Below are 24,605 nucleotides of genomic sequence, written 5' to 3' on the forward strand. Positions count from 1 at the left end.
TTATAAAGTCTGAGGGATCAGTTCTTTCCGATCTTACTGCTAGACGATTCAATGTAGATCAGCTTTTAAAAATGAGAAAAAGTGGAAAAAAATATATTATATATTATATTATATTATAAAATAATATTAGGATGAAATCCGTTGGTAAAGGAGAATATAATGAAAATGAAAACTGATTTACGGGCGATCAGAGGTCGGAAAAAAGATTTTATCTTGATTTTCGGCAAAACTACAAGTCCTATGGAAAAAGTTGAATAGTAAAGCTGTAATAGAAAATATCTACAATTTTTGAGTTTACCCTATTTCCACCCACAAAAGTTTTGGTTTTTTATTTTTATCTTTTACAAAAAACATTTTTTTTTTCATGAAATTTGGTGAAAACTCACCTTTTTATGTTCCAAATATACTGTAATTTGTAGATGATTGGATATTTGGAGGTTGCACACTTTGAACATTTTTGGGTAAGTATTTACAAAATACAAATTTTCAACTTAAATTGATTTTATTGCTAAAATTATAAATCACAAGCTTAAGATAATTATTGATATAAACAATAAGATAGTCCTTTAGTAAAAAAATCACATATTCTATCAATTATTCAACTATGTACGATGCAATAGCCTTTTTAGTTCGTTTAGTGACGGCTTTTCTGTGATGTTCGACGATCCTCAATAAGAATTGTTTTTGTTGTTCGTCTCTTGCTGCTTCATTGAACTATTTTATTAATGCAATACCTCTCTCTGCAGTATCATTAATAACCTTAAGGGATCAACATGACTTCGTAGGTTCCATACAGGATTCTGTGATATCGGTAATAACATTTCAAAGAAAAGTTTTGTTTTTTTAGTAACAAAGTCCCTTCAAAATCAAAGGTTTTGCTTTCTAATCTTTTCGTTTCTTTTTTCTTTACAGGTTTTTGGTCTGGCTTTCATTAGGATAAGCTTTGAAAAGCTGAATCATATCCAAATCATTCTTTGGAGCATACCTACTTACAATCGCCTCATGCCAAAAGCGTACATATATAAGGCTAACAAAGTGTGCGACTCTTGTCATTCCGTTCAATTTTCGTTGAGGAAAATTCAACTGTTTAGTGAAGAGGATAATTTTGAGTGCATACATTGCTTTTGCCATCCACCTTGCTTGGTGCAAAGCTCCTGGGATTCTAAAACTGAACTCTTTCTTACACCAAACCCCTAAGTAGAGAAGTGATAACTCTAATAATTCCTTGTAGTCTTCTCTAGGATGACGGCCCGTTTTTAGAACCTTTTCTATGTAACTTATCATCTTCTGTCTTTGTTCTTCTAGAGGGCCTTCTAAGGAACTCTTCTCATCCATTATTGTTGTGTATGACATCTTATCAAGTGAATTCCATTGACTTTGGAACTTCTTGAAAATCTGCACGTCTGGACCACTTGAAGACGTGCGATAACACGCCTCAAACATTCTTTTTAATATAAATTCATGGATATGGTGACGGCAAGCTAAACATAACAGTGTGTGATTTAACTCTTTTTCAATTCTTGTACATGCCCTTTGGATCAACCCTCTATTTGATGCGGTTGTATCGAAAGATATACCAATGATCTTATCACGTAGTCCAAATCGGTCTACTTCATGGATGACTGTTTCAGCTAACTGCTCTTGACACTTCCGTGGGCTACTGAGGGTAGCAGTTTACTATCCCAATGTAATACCAAAGGTGGAGGATTTTCAAAAAGTGACTCTTCAATTTTCTCTGCCATTTTGATTCTGTTGATTATCCGAGCTCGATACACAGTACATGGGGACACAGAAATATTAGAAACGTCATGACCGAGACTCTTTGCTGTTACTATGAATGAAGTACTTGCTTGGCGAACAGAAAGCTGTTCCCGATCCCAAGTAGACGTGAGTGTTTGATCTAGAGGTTTCAATTTAGGAATCGCTCGTTGTTTTTTTGTTACTGGAGCCAAAAGCTCAATGTATTTTTCATCTTAGGATGATGACGCAGATTAGAATTCAACTGCTACTGTCTTATTAACTCAGCTATAGATTGGAAGTGTTTGCTTTTTTATAACTCTTGCTTTTCTTATTTTAAAGTTTTCGTTTTAGCTTTAGCGAAAAAAACCTTATCAACACCACTCATTGATGAACTCATGTGATCTTCTCTTTGAGACATGAGAAAGTCTTTATCTTCTTGTGATACTTCAGTCATATCCATTACATTTTGGCGGGAAATGTCAAATAATTCGACCAGATCACCATTCCACATCTCGCGTTTTAACTATCCGTCCGTGTTTCTTGATTTTTCTTTTCCGAGATTTTGATATTCTTTGCACAGTTTCTGTATGTTACTACAGATTATATGATAATGTTTCCTTCAGTTTTAACATGTATATTTGCTTTCTACCAAACTACTTGAAGTTTAGTACTGATGGATTTAGCTGCTTCAGAAAGTGTTTCGTTCAGTTCCTTATGATGGTGAATGAATACTAAGAGTACTTGTTCCTTTGAAGGAAGCCGAGCTCTTAAAAACTCACTACTAGGCACTTTTCCTAACAGCCAAATTCCTCTTTAGTTACCATTTTATATATTAATTACCTGAAACACAAGAAAACAAAGTCCATTAGAACTTAGTGTTTCCGATATAACTCAAAATTAGAAATACGTAAGCCAGGTTAAAAACTGTTCATGTTCAAAGTGTGCAGCCTCTAAATGTCCGATCGTCCTGAAACTCGAGACAGTTAACGTTTGCATCACTTGGACGCAGGGCAAGAGCAAAGTCATACGGAATTCAAACTTATATATATATGGAGTGTGACTAATCAAAAAAAATTTTTCTCTTTTGACCTTTTTGTCGCTGGTTGGATTGCCATTAAACTCTCTTTAATAATATCTTCATTTTCATTACTTCTTTTCAGTGCGATTCTCTCTTTTACACCCAAAGTTTGTGTCATCGAATCCGCAAGTCACCTTTTTTGGTAATATTTTCTCAAATATATTATGACTACCTAAGTATACTTTTTATGTCAGAATACTATCATTTTTATCCACGGGATCATTAGCAACTCTCAAACTATCTTCTGAAGCATGGCAAGTGTTTTATTTCTCAGTTGGTGGGCTTAAAGCTTGGATGTAGTAGGTGCTGGGATCCCCTTCAAAAATAACCTGCATGAATTGCAAATCATCTGGCGTTACAAGTCATACTTAGTCATACTTTTGTGGAGCCATCTTTTCACTACCACTCTCAAGACCGCTTCTCATTTTTTAGAAAAAATATATTATAATGGCTAAACTCAGGCGCACAATACTTGAAAATTTTTGTAATATTAAAGCGGTTTAGTTCTTAAAATTTTGTACTGCCTCTCTTAAAACCAAAGCAGGGTCACATATAAACCTACGCAAATTTCAGTGCATACAAGAAACTTTTACTATTTTGAAATTCACTTATTGAAAATCCAAATACCTAAAATAAATTATGTTAATATGTAATATGTAGATAGAAAAATGTGAATTCAAATGTATATTTCTTTTTATGGATAACTATAAATTCACATATACAGACACAAAACATTTTATATAAATGCGGAACTTCAAAAATTAAGGTTCTTAGGCTCTAACCGATCTAGTCAGCACCAATAATACTGCATATGTAATGTTATGCTCATGTGTCATAACTTGTTAACAAAAGTCTGTGATTCTATTAAAACAAACAATCGCTTCACATTATTTTGATCATTTTCTCTTTGTTTATTGTCGACATAATACGTTTTTATAATAAATAGTATGGAGTGCGATAAACATTTTGCTACTTTAAATGGAGACCAAGATAAGCAGCGGGCCCCCCACGCGTGCTGTATTAGTTGTAGCGTGTCATTGGTGCAGTGGATGAATGGGAAGGAAAAAAGCATGCCTTTTGCAATTCCAATGGTATGGCGGGAACCTACTAACCATTTTGACGACTGCTGTTTTTGTCTAACAAAGACTGAAGCTTATTCTAAGAAAGGAAAGCACAAGATCGAGTATCCAAATATGCCGATAGCTATACAACCTGTTTCCCATAACGAAGATTTACCAGTTTCGATTGCGCATTTAGATCCGCAATATATTGTTTTAGAAGATGCTGCAGATGTCTCATCAGGAAACTCCGAAGAGCAATGCACCGATCCTTTTTTTACTCCAAGTACCAGTTCCGGCGAGCCACATTTGATTGTTCAAAGTGAGTTGAATGATTTGACACGTGATTTGGAGTTATCAATACAACAATCTGAACTTCTTGCTTCCTGTCTTAAAAAATGAAATATGTTAGCCAAGACTTGTAGAAAAAGGAATGCTACATTTTCTGCATTATACAGTATGGAAAATTCCTTGTGTTCGTGTACGTATATTGATAGTCTAATGAAGGAACTTGATATTGAGCATAATCCCAGTGAGTGACGCCTATTTATTGATTCGTCTAAATACAGTTTAAAAGCAGTGTTATTACACAATGAAAATTTAAAACCGTCTATACCAACTGCTTAATCAGTGAAGATGAAAGAAAATATTCACTTGCTTTTAGACAAAATTAACTACAACAAGTATAAGTGGCAGCTATATGGGGACCTGAAGGTGATTGGGACTTCAGAGAGAGTTTCCGAAACATTGCTGTTTTATTTATCTATGGGACAGTCGGGCAGTAGATCAACATTATGTAAAAAAATTGGCAAGCAAGAAGTGAATTTCAACCGGGATCTCAAAATGATAAGTTTATACCCTTTGTAGATCCCAAAAATGTCCTTCTGCCCCTCTTCACATTAAACTTGGATTGATGAATAACTTTGTGGAGGGTACGGATAAAAAGAGGAAAGACATGACACATGGTCATCATATATGTGCTTGAAGTTCATTAAATCTTATTGGAATAGAACTAAAAAGTCTGCATTGTCCCTTATTAATTGTTTACGGATTGCTAAATATGTTTGACAGAAATAGAAGCAATTTGTGGATCTGTGTCGACTACTTCCGCTAGGATTAACCCTCGTTTCGAATCACCACCAAAGAATCTTCCGTGTTTGCAAATTTTATGTTTAGTTAACCACGGGTAAAGAGATATGGAATTCACTCTGCTTTGTTACCACTCATGTATATATATATATATATATATATATATATATATATATATATATATATATATATATAAGGTATATAGGCCCTTATAACTACAAGGTCCAGGAAACTAGCTCCTCAGTAAGATCAAGACCTACAGTGAGTGGGCTAGTGTTAGCAGTCTCTTGATAATAGCTCCAAAGTGGGATCCGAAACGTCGAGAACTGGAACCGTGTTTTTAAAAACTAACTTTATTTCTGACATAAATTGTATCAACAACTTCAATTACAAGACTGATATTTTTTATTACAATCGTGAATTAAATAATCTTTTAGTAAACACAAACTGAGCTATTCTACAATAAATTAAGTTCTTAATCAGCACAATATACTGTCCACCTAATGGCAATGGCATAGGTGACACCTCCCCCTTTAGAAGGAAGCTTCTTCTGGAAGCTGGATCCCATCTTCTGTTGCCTGCGGGTGATTCTTACTTGTCCTTCCTGAATATTGGCGTTATCAGTCGATTTGGAATATCCTTTAATTTTAACCCTTTTAAACCCTTAATTTCAAATTTAATTCATTTATTACAAAAGGTTGTCCAAACGTTTTTTGTTGAAATATTAACTCTTGGTTCCTAAATATAATTTTACATGATGAATTTTCTATTAAATAAATGCCTTTAAGAGTTCTCGCTTCAGTTTCTTGCTTACATTTTATGATTAATTTTTCTTATACGGGAAATATTGCCAAAAATTGATTTATCTCCGGAATAATTTCAATGTGATTCTTAATTATTTCAATTTTTGTATATTGACAATATGTAGAATTTCCTGCTAGCAATATGTTTTCTTCGCATCCATAATTATTATTGTCTTGCAAATGGTTAGGACATTGAAAAATATTGCCGCGAGTACAAATGTCATTTAGAGGTTTAATGACATTATTTGATTTAAGTAAAAATTTTGAATTAGGTATTAATGTTACGTATTCTGATTCAATTTCTGTAGGTATATGTGACATATAAAAAAGATTAAATAAAATATCATAGTTAATGTGTATCGATAAAAAATATTGTATTTGGTTATTTTCTACTTTACAAACTACGTCTATGACGGCTTCGAATTCTAAAATATTTTTATGTTTTAATTCAAAGGGTAATTCGGCTTGGTAGTAATAATGCACTTTTTGCAACTCTACAAATAAATCGTGAGATTTTATAATACTTGGATGTAATGTTCTAAGTTTACAGAAGGTCAAGGAATTTTCAACCGTTTCTAAAATGTCTTGAATTACATTGAATGTGATAAGAAGTTCGTTGAATAACTCTTTCAAATATTTAATATTTTCCGCATTTGTTTGAAAATCTAGAATATCTCTTATCTCAAATATTTTCGTTTTTAATAATTTTTCATTATACTGAATGTCCTGTCTTATTAAAATTATCAATTATTTGGCGACTAACAGAATATTGCATTCTTATTTGATTTTGCAAGTTTTCTTGGTTTTGTTTTAAATGTTCCATAATTGAATAAATTCTTTCTCCATCTTCAGAGTCCAAGTTTCCTGTAATTGTTTTTACTATTGATCCAAGACCGTTTATTAACCCTCTCTTTGGTCTATCTAAGACCAAAGAGAGGTATAAGGTATATATGGTATAATGAATATAGATGTTATCAAATTTTTCTTCTATACTATTCCTAGTGTACTCTATTATATTTACAATATTTTCCGTTTCAGAATGGAAAAATGTATTAATAGACATATTATATTTAACGTGATTATATTGTATACTTAACTTATTATATTCTACGAGTAGTGGACTTAAATTATAAAAATGAACAAAGGTATGACTGGATTTCTGCAGCTTGGCATATCCAAGATTTATTGGAAGTATTCCCAAGTTATAGGTAACATCTTTTATATTGACTGTTGCGCCTCCGGCGGTGACGAACCTAAAATAAATTTATAGGGAGTCTTTTTAGGACGTTTTATGTTTGAAAGATGAGTATGAAGTATTTTTGTGTCTAGTAGCGATTTTAGCTGTTTTTAGTCGGGTATTTTTGCTTTTGATTTCTTCACTTTTATATTTATTTTTGGTTTTACCTTGTGCCTGTTTATTACGTACGTACACTTTAGTGGGTATTGTATCTGGTAATTCTTCACGGCATTTATTTGCTTTAGAGATTATTTTTGATTTGTTTTCCTGTAATTTTTGATTTGAATTCGAGTATAAAATTTTCATTTTATCTTTATGATTTTGTATATAATTATTAACTACTTGTTGATCAATTTCTATATCGAAAGGTGTGTTACTGTTTATGTGTCCGGTAATTATTTCGTTTGGTTTCAATTTTGTTGCAGAATGAACGCTATTATTATAGGCTAATAATGCGTAAAGTATTTTATTTTCAATAGTCTCATTTTTTAAATCTTTTTGATTATTCAAAAGTCTGACGTGTTCAATAATCGTAGAGTGGAATCTTTCAGCAATTCCATTCGATTCTGGATGTTGGGAACTTATGAAATGAATTTTAATTTTATGCGTTTCTAATAGTTCTTTAACAACAGAATTTTTTAACTCAGTTCTATTGTCCGAAATTATTTGTTCTGGTATACAGTGGTGTGTAAAATATTTAATGACTACTATACTAATGAGCTACCTCTATTCCTTGTCTAGATTTTAATTCATACATTTGACCATATTTGGAAAATGAACCTATTATCGTAAGAAATTTACTATTTTCTAAGGTTATCGTGTCTAAATGCAAAATTTGGAAAGGTTTAGTAGCTGTGGGGGTAACATTTAAAAATGGTTTTATTGGTTTTCTATCATACATATTTGCTTAACTGGCAAACTTCACATTCGTTTATATAAGTTTATATAGATGCTCTTTGATTTGGCCAGTAATACAAAGCTTTTAATTGATTTTCAGTTTCATCTAGTCCTCTATGATTAGTCTTACCTTCGTGGTAATTTTGAATTACTTCTTTAATTTCATTTAAAGGAACATCTATTAATTTTTTATTACATTTAACAAAGTCAATTTGAGAATCTTGAAAGTGATTATGTAGAACGACACTGGATTTTTCATAAATTGGGTCTTCAAAATAAATAAAATATTTAGTTTTTGGTACTATGTATTCTTTCACGAAATTAATGACATCTTGCTCAAAATTGTTTTTAGATAATTGCACAACAATTCTTTGTTCATATTCATACAGTTTCATAATAGTAGGTACGGCTGGTTCGAAATTTACTTCTGAAAATATTAATTGATTTTTACCAACATTTATCGCTGAATCTGAAATTGGTATACCAATTACAGGATTTTCCTCATTTGTAAGAACAGTTATATCTTCGTCGTCATTCTCATTATTATTACTTTCATTATCTGTTTCAACTATTAGCGATACATTATCGTCGGGAGTTGATGATAGTTTTTTATTAAATTTGTCCATATAAACTAATAATTTTTTAGAACATTGAGGTTCTTGTAATTCAGTTTCATTGATATGTATTTGGATTCGTGATAAACAATCGCTATTGGTATTTAAAGCACCCTTTTTGTATACGATATCATAATCATATTCCTCAAGTTTCAAGCGCCATCTAACAAGTTTTGAACTTGGATCTTTAAGTGAGAATAACCACTGGAGTGGTTTATGATCGGTAACTATTGTAAATTTTCTGCCAAAAAGATAGGGGCGGAAGTATTTGGTTGCCGAAACTATGGCAAGAAGTTCTTCCTCGATTACAGAATAGTTGCATTCTGAATCATTTTGCCTTGACTTAGAACAGCACCTAAAGCATAATTGCTGGCGTCTGTGGTAAGATTAAAGGGTTTTGTAAAATCTGGATATTGAAGTATTGGTTCATTCATCAACAGATTTTTACACATTTCAAAGCATTCGACGTAATCTGAATCATTTACATTGATAAATGCATTTTTTTCAGTCTAATAGTTAGTGGTTTAGTTAATTTTGAAAAATCTTTTATAAATTTTCGGTAATACCTTAGGAGTCCAAGGAAACCTTTTAATTGTTTTGAATTTTTTGGCATTGGAAATTTTTGTATTGCTAAAATTTTATCTGGGTTCGGTTTTACACCGTCTGGCGTGACAATATGTCCCAGATATGCTTCTTCTCGCAAGAATTCGCATTTATCAATTTGTAATTTAAAATTAGAATCTCTTAATCTATTGAATACTTCTTTTAAATTTGTGATGTGTTCTTGTAAACTGGTACTGAGCACAATTATATCATCAAGGTACACCAAACATTTTTCGTTCTGTATACCCATTAGGATATTGTCAATGACCCTTTGAAAGGTTGCAGGAGCTCCTTTCAGACTCATGGGCATGCCCACATATTCATAGTGCCCATTTTCTATATTAAAGGCTGTTTTCGGAATATATTCCTCAGCCATTTCGATCTGATGGAAACCAGAAGCGAGATCTAATGTTGTAAAATATTGACAACGTCCAAGCTTATCTAGTAACGTTGTAATATCTGGCAATGGATATCGATCTTCAATTGTGATCTCATTCAGTTTTCGATAGTCAACAACGAGTCAAAACTTCGGCTTTTGAGAAGCATCTAGCTTCTTTGGGACTATCCAAATGTTGCTAGACCATAGAGAATTGGATGGTCTAATAATATTATCACTTAACATTTTTCGTATTTGATTTTGAATCTCAGGGTACCTGTATGATTTTGAATAAATAGGTATTTCATTAGAAGTTTTAATGTGATGTTTTATTTTACTTGTGAAGGTGAGCTGATTTCCTTCAACATGAAAAATATCACTATACTCTTGAATTAATTTTAATACAGATTGTTTCTCTTCGGAATTCATATGTTCAGTTCTAACTTTCGAATCATCAAATTTAACATTTTCACAATAAATTTCATTAAAATTTGGGTTGAGAGTTTGTTCGTATTCATCGAATGTCTCAACACTAATAGAAGGGCTTAAATCTACTCGAAAGTTGGATTCTGAAGGATTTAAAATTGTACATAAAGCTATATTATTTTCAAGTTTTGTTAGACATTCCGGGATTTCTAGTTTCCCAATTCGTGTATATGGTATAATAACATTACCATTTTTTACATTTTCAATATTTAATTTCATTACTTGTTCACAACGTGGAGGCACTACTATACAATTCGTGGATCCAGTTTTAATGTCAAAGTAATTCAATTTAATTTGACTATAAGGAGTCATAAGCAAATTATTATTTAAATCGATAATTGCATTAAGTATTTTCAAAGTATCCAATCCTAACAAACAATCAAAATGATCGTGAAATTTGAAAACGCAATATTCTAAATTGAGCGGTTGCCTATAATTAAACATTTTAGGGATTGGAATGAGTGTGCAGAAATTTTGTTCACTTCTACCAAAGGCAGATTTTACATGGAAGGGTTTTTTGACATAAGATTTTTTGAAATATTTCTCAGCAACTGCTGGTGTCACAAAGGATCTTGTGCTACCAGTATCAATTAAAACTTTAAGATTTTGTTCTGGAAAAATTATATAGAGTAACATGCTTTCTGAATTATTTAAGTTTAACAATTCGATAATGTTTGGGTTGGTTCCGAGGCTGGTGTCTCTAAAAAATTATCGGATTCATCATTAGTGCAATCAAAATCGTCTATATTATGGAGATAAAATTTCTAGGTTGATTCGGATTGTGTTGGAACCTATTTTGATAATTTTGAGGTTGGGGTCTAGATGTATTTCTTGTAGACATACTCATTGGAGTTGGATTAGGAAATCTTCTGGTTGGGTTTAAAGACGTTTTGACCATTATTAGAAAGGTTTGTATTATTCCTATTAGAAGGAGTTGATGGATGATTTTGCGAGTTTGATGCGGAATTTCTATTAGTATTTTGCTAATTCTGCATAGAATTTTGCCTAGGAGGTGGCTGCCTATATGCCACATTATTTTGGAAAGCGGTTTTATTTTTATATGAATTATTTTGCGTATTCAAGGGTGAAAAAACATTTTTCGGATGATTATTCTGGGTAATATAAACTTGAAAATCATATGTAAGTACATTTAAAGCAATATTCAAATTTTCTGGATTTTTCATACACATTAATGTGCCTAAAGGTTCTTTTAAACCGCGTAGCAATACTCTGAGAGCCAAATTTTTAAAGTAATTACCCAAAATTAAATGTTCACTAACATTAGAATGTGTTATGAGATAAGAATATTGAAGATTTAATAAATGATGAATTCTATTATAAAATTCGAAAGGCGTTTCATTACCTTGTTCTTTACCTTTTATTTTTGCTGAGATGCTGGACATCAAATATTCGTTTTGAAAATCCCCTACATCCACAGTATTATAAAACTTACTTACTAATTTCTCTGAAATTTCTATAAACCTAGGAAGTAATTCATTGTTTCCATCAAATTCGGGTATCATATCAAAATACTCTTTTTTTAAAATAGGCAATTGTGGGGTAGCCATTTTATTAAAATTATTCGTAGAAAAAAGTTTTGGTGATGCTAAGTTAAATTTTATTTTAGTATTAACAGAGTTTGATCCTGAATTTGAGTTAATTAAATCAGAATTTGAGTCAGAATCGTCAGATGTGTCAGGTAAATAATTAATATTTCCTCTATATGACATTAAAAACACTTACAGCAATAGAATGAAGATCCTTTCCATTGGCTCGGGCTGCACAGGAACAACCAATATCCTCTTGATTCTTCCGGTTTCTGGGACAACACAGATCTTCTAGTTGAGTTACTCAGTTCGCCCAACTAAGAGTTCCAATAATTGTTCGAATAGTCAACAAATCGTAGAAACGAACCGAATGTTATATGCTTTAACTTTCGATTGACTATCCTACTGACTGCGCCACTTAACTTTTAATTAACTGGAACCGTGTTTTTAAAAACTAACTTTATTTCTGACATAAATTCTATCAACAACTTCAATTCAAGACTGATATTTTTTATTACAATCGTGAATTAAATATTTTTTTAGTAAACACAAGCTAAGCAATTCTACAATAAAATAAGTTCTTAATCAGCACAATATACTGTTCACCTAAGGGCAATGGCGTAAGTGACATATATATATGGGATGCGGAAATTATTCCCTCACATACTTTTTAGAAGATGAAAATTTAGATAGGTTACGTTAGGTTAGGCTCATACTCAAAATATTTAGTGACTTTGCTTAGGTCTCCATATTTTATTTCTGGTATGTTTATTTTAGAAATATTTTATTGACCATTATTACACCCTTTTTTTGTTGAGAGTATCCTTTATTGATTTTTCTACATTTGTTATCGAGAATTTATAAGAGGTATATTATATTTGAAAAACAACACGTGCGGTGCAGTTTTGGAACCCTTTTTATCAGTTTGTAGAATAGGTTTTTTTACATTATATCGAGGGTTTAATACCGATAACGAAAATTGACCGTGCAGACCCTTCTTGGATGCCTTTGTCTTTGATCCAAGAATTTCTTGTTTACTTAATATTTCGAATATATTTTTTTGATATATATGAGATAAAGTTCAACAGAATCCTTTCCAAATGTTTATTTAACTTGGATATAAGGACCACCCTGACTATGGAAAATTTTAAAATCACAGAATTCTCGATACCAAGATAACAGAAATGTTTTGTTTTGTTCTATATACATATGCAGCTAATATTTTGGAACTTGAAATAAATCTCAGTAACTTATTCTAAAATCCACGTTCTTCAATTAATAAATATTTTCATGTGCCTACCTGTAGGCAATAATATAATTACTAATTCGAAAAACAAAGATATGGCGTAGAAAGGTTGATAAATAATAAAGGTAAATAAAGTCACAAACTATAGACGTTGCGTATCATGTTTAAGATATCGAAAACAATTTAAATGTCTTCATAATGATGTGTATCACATTGTATATCCCTTATTTAACAATTATGTGTAAGGTGAGTGGATACGAGGAGCTTAATGAATTTTAATTGTTCTTTTTTCAGAATTTCCGAAAAACCTAACGAATACTGCCAAATATCAGTAGCTTTCATATTTTCAATGTTACTGGAAAGCGTTATCATTTAAAAAATACAGTGAAAACTGAAATTATAAGATTTATCTATATCGTGTTTCTTTTTCAAAATTTCATTTGCAATATATTACCAAGAAAGGATTTAAATATTTATAATTTCTTCACCAAATTAAATTGTTATATATTATAAAGGCAATAGAAAAATTCAAGATACGCATCCCATCAACAGTTTGCCAGAAGTTAAATTTTGGGAAATGAAAGTTCAGTTATTTTCGTAGTTTTCATTTTTCTTGTTTTATTTATCATGGAAATTTCCTTACGGCGAGCAAAGAGTGGTACAAATTTTTCACATATTTTAAACACTAGGATGATAAATGAAATTATTTTATAAAAAATTATGTTTAGAAGATGCCAGATCTGAAGACTAGGGCAGTTATTCATATTATGCTTTTGGACTACAGTTTGCTTTGCAGCTTCCACACCTTTGATTTTTGGATTTTCTTAATTTAATAACGACAAACCTATTAGCATTATGGGAATTTTAAAGAAATAATGAAATAATTTTTGGCTTAAATTTTTAGCACTAGCAACGTCATCTTTGTACATAAGCTCATACTGAGCTTATTTCAATATTAGTTTCTACTATTTCGTATGTCTCAGCTCTCGACTTTTTGCACCTATTTACAAAACTGGAAAGAAGATGGCGTCTGTTATTTTCAAACTAATTTATTTTTTCATTAAAACTAAAGTTGTATCGAAGTGAAGAAACATATTTTTTATTGAGCTATATATTAATTATGAAGGAAATATAAATAGACAAGTCTGAAAATTGAAAAACACCCTCTTCAAATTGGGGATAATGGTCGAATACTCAATAGTGCCATCTCTTATTGAAAAGTTATATTTCTTAACTTTTCAGTAATAATTTCAGTAGAAAATATTTTTTATTTAAGTGCCTACTTCTCTTTGTATCCGATAGAAAATTGTATTGATATATAGGGTGTGCCAATCTTGCTAAAATGTTGAGTATTAGGGGATCATTTTAAAACGTATCAAAAACATTTTTTATTAGATGTCTTTGAGGTCCATAATTTGAAATTATTTCGAACAAGCGAAACATCATTATTAAAAAATGAGGATGGGGTTTTTTTTAGTTCTTTGGGAGGTGTGGGTAAATTTATATTATAATCGTAGGTAAATAAAAGAACGCTCTGTGCGTTGAAGGAAAATAAATTTACCTAACTGATTTTCTCAATAAGATGCAATATCCTCGTACTCAACGTACTCAACTAGACATTACAACAAAAACTTTATTGACAAAAAGTAATGTTCATTTAAATAGATTAAATAAATTGCTTAACGGAAATTTTGAAGAAAATTTATGATATCTATGTATTATAATTATTTGATTTCGTATTAACGTTTAAGTTATTTTTTAAACAATTTTAAAAAATGGCTACCTGAAAAAAAATGAAATTTTTCATGTAAATTTTTTCCAAATTAAATGTAAAACAATTTTCATAATGTAGAGAAAATACTAAAATTTGTCACACATGGTTTTTTTTTTGTTATTTATTGGGAGTGCTATGAAAATTATTTCCACGATAATTTGTTGGTGGTTACATACAGGAGACATACAGGAGACAAGAGACAGGAGACATACAGAATTCCAGGAACATTTTGATTGTTTACGTCCGGAGATATCGTTTCAAGCTCGTTTATGTAATTACCTATTATTAAACAAAGACATTTCATTTTTGACTTAATACGAAAAATTTTGTTAAAATTTAGATTAAATATCAAGAAATTATACAATACATTATTTTCCAAAATGTCTTTAGAAACCATTTAAAATACAAAGATTATTTTGAGAATATTATCCTGATAACTTTGATAAAATTGATTAGATTCTGGTGAAATTTTGAGTAAAAATTGATAGAATAAATTAAAAATTGAAAGTTAAATGTCCACGGGAAATAGTAAAGAGAATGATACGTTTGAAATAACAATTAGAGCATTTTGAAAGTTTTTAATTTAGATAAATTTTTTGAAAGATTCGAAAAAATTTGAGAAAGGCTCAATATGTGAAAAATCCATCTAAATATGGATTGAAACGAATTATTTTTTTATAGGTATCTAGGTGCAATGAGGAGTTTGCAGTTCTTTTATGTGTTATATTTCCAAATTTTTGAATTTATTCTTTTTTCATTTCATGTTTGTTTGATATGTGATATAGTGTGATCGCATGGTTATCCTCGGGTACAATAAGGACTTGTAGTTTTTAAAAAATCTCCTTCAACTTTATCCTTTCAATTCACAATTTACTAATTGTTTTTATTTGGATCATGGCCAGATGCATATAATTAATACGAACTTTTTTGTTAATTTTTTCAATACTCTTGGTTATATATAACTAATTAAGTAACTTGTAGATGTCATTCATTTCCATTCAAATGACTTTCTGAGTAATCTGTTGAGATTTTCTTCAACTATGAGGAGGAGGCTGTTGGGCTAAGCTAATTTTTTTCGGAAAATTTGTTCCCTAGAAACGATAGTACGGGCTTGAGGTTGCTCTAACGTGAAGACTAACAAGTCTGTGCTATGGGGATGATTGTGTGATGAATGTCTTTGTAATTTGATCATAAATGAGGCAGGCAACCGCCACGATATTGAAAAGTGATTCGAAATTTTCGGTATCGATTTCGGTGTGCCGCAAATCGATTTTAAAAGTGTTGGAAACTGGTATATGGAAATGGATATGGAAAATCTATTTCGTGGAAGACCATATTTGAGTACAAATTTTTATATATATTAAATTAGGTTGGGTGATTTTGTTTTCTAATGATAGTAAGTAGTACAGTCATTTAGTATTTTTACTTGGAAAGTTTTCCGGAAGTTTTGAAGATTGGTAATATTGAAATTGAGAATATTGAAAAAATGGCTTCCAAAAGCAGTTTTTTGATAATAACTCCTTTCCGACGCATTTTACAGGAAAAACATATCTATATAAAATAAAAGTAGAGGTAATTTCCTACAATTTATGTCATTTTTTTCCCTAAAATTAATAGTTTCGTAAAGGGTAATTCAATACACGTTTCGGCAGAAATACTCATTCCACACCACCATGAGGTAGAGAAGTCGGCGCGTTTTTTTTGCGTGGTATCATCAGTAGACCTAATCCACATCTGACTCACTATTTAAATATTTCTTCAATACCGATTGAAATATCGAAGACTGAAGTTTCTTCGGCATCATCGACGATGGGATCATCAGTTTCATCGTGATCCTCTTCGTTCTCGATTTCATCGTTTATTTGCTCGAAAATAGTGTCCGATTCTTCGTCTTCAATGACATCTTGTGACAAAAATTGCGAATAATCGCAAGAGCCACCACAGTTCGTGCACACAACGAAGCACTTTGGTCCTGCTTTTCTGCATCCGCAAGCTTTTTGACAACCTTTCTTGCATTTGCAAGAAATAAGTTTTCAGTAAGCTTTCCGGAGCAGGGGGATCGAATGTAGTAACAGGAATGAGCCCGTTATTGTCCTTTTTTCCATCCCCATTGTTCTGTATTTTGTTCGTTTCCATACCATTGCTGAATTTGGTGATAAGTTCGAAACGAATGTTGTCGTGCTGCTGCTTCTGTTGGTGGTAATGACGCAATATTAAATTTTTCCTTATATGCTGATGCTGCGAAGCATGCATATCTATATTTATTTAAAGATGTACTTTTCCGACTTTTCACATCGCTCTAGCTGTATAATGCGATGAGGAAACGTTCTCCAGCTTTAGCAATTACTTCTGGATCAGTATTTGAATTTTTGAATGCTTCGATAACCTCGTTTAAATCTGGGTTTTTTTGAAGTACTTTAATAAATTTCATTTTTCCTTGATAAAATAATGTTGATATGGTATCACAACCACTAAAGGCATGTAAAAATAAATGCAATATAATTTGCGGCTGTTTTATCTTTTATACTGTTTATAAATACTGTATACTTGTCGTGAAATTTCTCTTTTTCCTGGTTTGAGGATGTATATATTTAGATGCATTGATAGCGCCGTTAAAAGAACGAGAAGATCTATATTTTCACCTACAACTACAATGAAATCAAATACCGATGAGAAGTTTATTGCGGTATTAATTATTAACGTATCCGCATATTCGGTAGCTTGTTTAACCACGAAGTGTTCAGCTTCAAATTTTATCTTCAACATTTCAATGAGGCGGTTCTTGTTTGTATCATTACCCAGGAATATACTTTGTGACACAGTTGGCGTCATTGTTTCGTTCTAAAGTACGTCTACTGAAGCAGTTTTTCGTGATCGTCGGGATCGTTCTACATATTTGGTACTACGGGCTGCTACATCTTCTTATTGCAAATAGATATAAACGATTCGCCCTGTTGCCAAACGTCTCGGTGTATCCTCCATCGATGATGTATATCGTATTTTCAAAATTGATATCGCCAGAATGTTGTTCAAATGCCTGATACATCGTGGATTTATTACATTTGCGCATGCCCCCATCATTTAAAAGGGATAACGGAAATGGAGCAAATTCGTACGCAAGAAAATTTTCAAGTTCTTCTTTAGAATCTCTAGCGATGCACATTCTTTGGAAAATGAACAAAGGATTAATCGGGACAAACTCGTTTTCTATCCGAATCCCTGTATTCATAACATTAAGTGATTTTACTCTGTCATTACGTTTAAATTTTACGGTATAGAAATCCACTGCCAATGATTTTATAAATGCCAGCACTACCAACTTGTTGAGACATATGACAGTTAACTTTTTCGTCTCCGATAAATCCAGTGCTCATTGACATGATTTCATTCAATTCTGGAAAAGGTGGATGATTGGACAACCAATCCACCAATTTTTTGACGTCATCATTGTCACGTTTAACCCGTGAAATTCTTATTTCGACATGCTGCTCGGAACTGGAAAAAGCTACATCGCAAAATTTCTCAACTTCGTCACAGACATTGTATAGAAATGCCATTCCTAACGTCAACTTGGATAGCACGCTTTCCTTGACTCCTCGACCATGAGTAAGCCATCAAGACATTTCATCTTCCTCATTAACGACTGCTCAATTGTCATATCTGACCACGTACCACACAAAAATTTGTCAGAAGGTCTAATTGTGAAATACCCTTTCTTTGTAAATAGTTTATATTCTTCAGCTGTCATTCTTTGCTTCGAATTAAGCATGTCTTGCAAATATAAATGACAAGATTTAGCATATAAGAAATGACCACTGGCATAAAAATAAGGTATCATTTTCTGCACAGTGTCAAGATGTAAATTCCAATTGCCCATTCTCTCTGCTGCAATGAATTGTTTTAGAAGTGTAACCAACCGAAAATACTGCACCCATAATTTCGCTGTAGCACCATGTCCAAGTTTAATCAATTCATTCGTAAATTTATCAGCAAGTTCTTTGCAACATTCTTCCTGGTCCACCTCAAGTACCACTGACCTGTCGAAATTATATAAAATTCTGTCTAATTCTGCACTGAGATCGGGTGTCAAATCGATAAATTGTAGGACAACTTTAGTTATAGCAGATGAGTCAGAATATGCGCTCTTACTGCGCGTGAATACGCATGTCCTACCATAATTTTTTCAAATGAATTCAGTGCATGAATAGTGTTAAAGAACACTTTTAATAATCCACTTCCGTTCATTATGTATCCGATAGATCCCATGAACGACATTAACAAATAGAATCCACCGAGTCTTATGACAGTATTATTCAATTTGGAATTCTCATCATATGAAGAAATGATTTCCCGCGCCTTAAAATATAAGGGCTGGTCAAAAGTGACAAAACAAGTATGCTGATGTAATGACTCATATTTTTCACAAGCAAATAACAAAACTGTTAAAATTGTGTCATAATCACTCGGTGGAGCATTAATAAAGGGTAAGCACCCAATCAATGATTTTTCGAAGAGCAGTTCTGCTGTCGCTTGTTCCATGAATCCACTCCATCCAGGTATGCTAGACAGGTCAACCGATATTCCATATAGCCATAATAAATAGGAAACTGACGGTATAATCTCCTTCACTACCACACGAATGCTACCAAGATCTTTAATATTTATTGTTCTCAAGTCCGTATCGTTTTTCTTAGTAAATGTTTTTAATTCAATGGCACCAAAAGTACCTACAACTTTTGCAGACGGCATTTGCTTTAATCGTACAATATTTTGGTCAGGAGCAATAGCACTTTTAGATTTTATACAAAGGATACCACCCATAGCATGAAAAGTGTTTTGCCCATGATATCTGACACGACATCTTGAAAAAAATTGTCTGATGGAGGATAATGATTTGTCTCGTACACCTTAGACCGAATATCTTCTGTAACAATTATTGCTGCTGCCTTTATAATACGCTTACGTTCTTCTAATTTGTTGTCATTTTTTCCATTGTACCAGGCATCCGTTAATAACTTAAGCCCTGTACTTCGAAAACAAACCACAGGCGCCTTATTGGCAGTGACAGCAATTGAAATATCATCACCATATTTTTTAAGCAGTTGTGCTTTCACTGTTTTTATGTGTGGACGGTAATCACATTCAATTTTTGTCATCAGTTCGTCCAGAGAAAACTGACATTCTTCGGAATTTTCTTCGAGATATGAATAAATGTATTGCATCGCAGTATCAATCTCGCTTGCATACGGACCTCTTTTTTTTCTTTCTTCGGTCGAGGGCGTTTGATACAATTTCTTCATACACGAATTATGATATTGTGCATAGGCTGCGACTAAGTCAGTAACCTGCTCCAGGCATTCAACTTTTGCTATACACAATATTACATTCGCATAAACGTGTCTGTTTTTGTTTAGATATGAACTCTGCTGTTATCTCAGCAGTACATAAAAAGCAATGATTTTTGAATGAGAACGTTGGACGTGTAGATCGCAGATGTACTTGAGAAGTTGTACCATCACTTCTCCTACCCAAAGCTGCAGCGGTTAACTTCTCATTATTATATCGTTTTCAACATGCATCGTGAACTACTACAGATGTTTCTTAGAAGGGAAAGAAGGGGCTTGACACAGAAGGGACGCATTCCTTTATACCTGCGGAGACATGACAAACTAAAATTAGCTGGGTTTTCATTCTATGGAACAATATTTAACCTTCGTATAATTTTTATAACTTACAAATCACAATATGAGCAGTTTAAAGTAAATAATACACGTTGGTGCGGATGTATAATGGTTTACGGCGCTCGTACGCAGAAACTATTGATTTTAGGAAAGAAAAGATCATGACATAAATTGTAAGAAATTTTTTCTACTTTTATTTTCTATGGATATGTTTTTCCTGTGAAATGCGCCGGAAAGGAGTTATTATCAAAAAACTGCTTTTGGACCACATTATTTCAATATGGCGGTGCGAGCGGCAAACATACGAGGTGGCAAAGTTGAAATTTGGAAAGAGCATATTAAAATCTATAAAATTGCCAATTTCCAAAACTCTCGGAAAACTTTCCGGGTAACTTCTATTTATTCGACCAAATGACTGTACTAAAAGTAATCGTATGGAAAAAATATTATAGATATCTGGAGAATAGGATGGTAATTCGTATGAATTTGTCTTTTTATGTTTAGTATTTTCAGTAGAGTAAATTGAAAGTATATGTGTGATAATTGTATCTTGTATGCGTGCGTAAAAAATTCCGGCTTGCAATCTTCATATCAATGGCTACTTCATTTGTAATAAATTTTCGTCTTTCTTTCTCATTTTGGACCTGAAATTTAAAAATATATATAAAAATGTTGTGATCTTCGGATCTGTGAATTCCTTAGATAAATGAATGATAAAATTATTATACACCAACTTTATAAAAAATTGAATTTTTCCAAACTAAAATAACATTTTTTTAATAGTAATTCGAAAAAAAATATATTTTCTGGACATTTCATTATATAATTGACTGTGAACAATTTATACAAACGTAAATTATTTCTAATTTATATCATTCCTTAAAAAAAGAACATTAATATGTTTCTTGGTTAATTTTTAGTGTTTTCTGCTCAAGTTAGTTGAATGTATATGTGTAATAATATATTTTACAAACTAAAAAATTTTCTCAAGAGTTCATCAAATATCTATAGCTACTTTATTTGTTATAAATTTTCATCATTCCTACCCATTTTCTACTTGTTATTTAAAAATATTGATTAATAAAAAATTGAATAAAAACATCATTATACATCGTTTTTTCTAATGCAGAACTTTATATAATTGAATTTTTCGAAACTAAAATTCCATTTTTTTAATAGTTATTTGAAAAAAAAACATCTTCTTGACTATTTTATTATAGAATTGACTTAGAAAATTTTTTCAAACGTAAATTATTTCTAATTTGTATAAACCATTTAAAAAAAACACTATCTGTTCATTTTTAATATTCTCTGGTCAAGTTAACAAAAGAAAGTATGTATGTAATAATAATAAATACCTTTTACGCAATGGAAGTTTTCCAAAGTTCATCAAATAGGAAGCTAACTTGTATTTGTTCTTATGCGGAAATTTATAAAATTGAATTTTTCGAACCTAAAATTCCACTTATTCAATAATCATTTGAAAAAAGTTCATTTTCTGGACTATTTTATTATATAAGCAACTTAGAAAAATTTTTCAAAGTTCGTTTTTTTCTAAAACAAATCTTTATAAAATTGAATTTTTCGAAACTAATATACCATTTTTTCAAACATAAATTGAATGAAAAAATTTTCTAATACAGATCTTTTTAAAATTAATTTTTTAAAGCTAAAATTTTTTAATAATCATTTCAAAAAAAACATCTTCTGGAGCATTTTATTATAGAATTGGAAAATTTCAAACGTAAATTATTTCTAATTTATATCATTAAAAAAAAAACACTAAATCTGTTTATTTTTAATATTCTCTGGTCAAGTTAACAGAAGAAAGTATGTATGTAATAATAAATACTTTTTACGAAATGGAAATTTTCCAGTCCATTAAATAGGAAGCTAACTTCTGTAAAAAATTAAGTTTCCCAATCTTCATACCGACAGCTACTTCATTTGTATAAATTTTCATCCTTCTTTTCCATTATTGACTTGATAACTTGAAATATGAAGAGATAAAATCATGTAATAAATATCTAACGTAAACTCCGAAAAATTTAATTGAAGGATAAAATTATTATACACTGTTTTTTTCTAATGCAGAATATTATAAAATTTAATTTTTGAAAGATAGAACTTTGATATTCTCTAATAATTTTTGGGACAAATGGTCTTGGTGTTCAGAATTTTGAACCTTTCACCACAAAAATACTAAGAAGAATGAAAAATGCCCAGTCCCACATGTTCTGATCGCTTTGTTGGGATTGGCAAAATCTTTGGAACCCTTGTTTTGATTGGCCGAGACCAGAGTTGAGGTTGATTATCACTTTGTGTTGATTAAAAATTTTTGATGTCAATTGACGCCGATTGAAGTCGAATCATATCAATTGTTTTATGTTTGTTCGTTTACTACATCCTTTAGGAATGTTCATAAGCAAATCATGTGTGTCACATCAATTTTAGAATATTTATTACCGCTTTGGGTCGAGGACGTTATTAGGCAAATATGATTATATATATATATATATATATATATATATATATATATATATATATATATATATATATATATATATATATATATATATATGGGCTCTAGATAGAAGAGCTGACAACAATCAAACAAAAAACATTCTTGGAATAACTGGGCAAACGTTTTCAAAATACATTTTATGAAATAGAAAAAGAGCGCAGACACAAGAGAAAAATAGCTGGAGGTTTACGCCCTTTGACTGGACCTGGAAACCAATAAATATAGTTCTAGACATCCACAGAAAACTGACTTGAAAACTACCAGCGAGAGTTTAATGACGAAGAAAAAGAAACACAGGGAAGTATCACAAAAGAAAGAGAATTGAATGCCCATCACAATCCAATCATTTATGTATCAATTATCCAATGTGATTATTAACCTGGTTCGGGTATTTATGTTGTTCATTAGGTTAGCTTTAAATTGACCATGAATATTTTAATAACGGATTCAACCTTTTACCTCATCATTTTCCGAGCATTGAAACGATGTTGATAAGAATACAATCATTAAAATAGAAATTGATAAATTTTGAAATGATATTATGGACGGTATTAGGTGTGTTGCAACTAGTGGGTGGTGAAAGAAGTGTAGCTATCGTTAATGTAAGTAAAACTTTTTCCAAATATTTTTTGTTCTCCAACTCAATTAGTATTCTACACAATCAATTGTTTATCTAATTGATAGATATTCATTATAACGACTGTTTACAATCTCAACGAAGCTAATCCTGCAAGATCTCGCATTTGCATCTTCATAGGTTCAATACCAACAGCTGATTGATTAACGTACTTTTGTGAAACTAATATTTTAGCATTCTGTAGTAAATATTATTATTTTATCATTCTTGTTTTTGTTATTGGTATTTATTTGAAAGTTTTTCATTTGTTTTTTGATACCCTGTAGTAGTAGCAGAAGAAACAGGAGTCTGTATTAGATACTAGCAGACAAAATGATTCAACAATAATCTTGCATAATGTCCAAGAACGTGGGAGAATGCATTTTTTGCAGGTTGTCTTATTCAGCGCCAAGCGGCCTTAACTTTTAGCTCCTTGAGTTTGGAAGAAACATAGGTACTTAGATTTTAATAATGATTGAAAATGGCAATAAGAAAACTGAAGTACACCTCAAATGAGTTGATTAATTTGTGGGTATATTAAAGAACATTAAATATTGTATTCTATTAATATGAAATACGGTATCCATTATCCTATATTCACTCGTAGAGTTTCCATATCTGATATAAAAAGAGGAATCAATTGAAGTATTTTCTCAACTATTGTAAGCTCTTTTAAAAATTGAAAGGTTAGTTTGACAAAGAGATTTTATAGAATTATTAAGTGAACTGATTAAGTTTCTTTGATACGGATAGGTACATCATATCGATATTTGGAATAGATTGGAGTGGTACGGATGTCATATTGAGATAATGCGGTCAGAAGTATTTTAGACATAAGTTATAGTGGCAAGATTGATTATTTTATGTGGATAGGTCTGCTATAAGGGGTATTTCACGACGAGTTAAACCTATCTCTATCTGGCAAAATACTTATAGTAGTCATGAAAATTTCTACGTTTTGGTTTTCGGTTACGATCTTTTTAACTAAAATATTTTCAAAGATGGTCGACTTCCGGTTGTACCGGAAGTCTACTGTAACTTTGTCATTTTAAATAAAACACTTTGTATATTGATACATTTCTGAAATTGACTTAAAATTGTAGTATACTTTGATCTGAAAACTTTTTTTGAAAAATGCATACTTTTTGAGTTATTAATTTTTTTGTAAAAAGTTTGACCGTTTCAGACCCTTATCATTTTTTTACGAGGATATCCTTAAAGGTATGAAAATTTTAA

The 24,605-nt window shown here is 31.3% G+C and overlaps 1 protein-coding gene across 2 annotated transcripts in view; it reads right to left on the reverse strand.

Moving 5' to 3' along the window:
* LOC130890709 (UNC93-like protein) overlaps window positions 1-24,605 on the reverse strand; it is a 223,457-nt gene that overhangs the window by 106,877 nt on the left and 91,975 nt on the right. The gene's annotated exons all lie outside the window — the stretch shown is intronic.

This window comes from Diorhabda carinulata, chromosome 2 (genome assembly GCF_026250575.1).
Source record: "Diorhabda carinulata isolate Delta chromosome 2, icDioCari1.1, whole genome shotgun sequence".
Lineage (NCBI taxonomy): Eukaryota > Metazoa > Arthropoda > Insecta > Coleoptera > Chrysomelidae > Diorhabda > Diorhabda carinulata.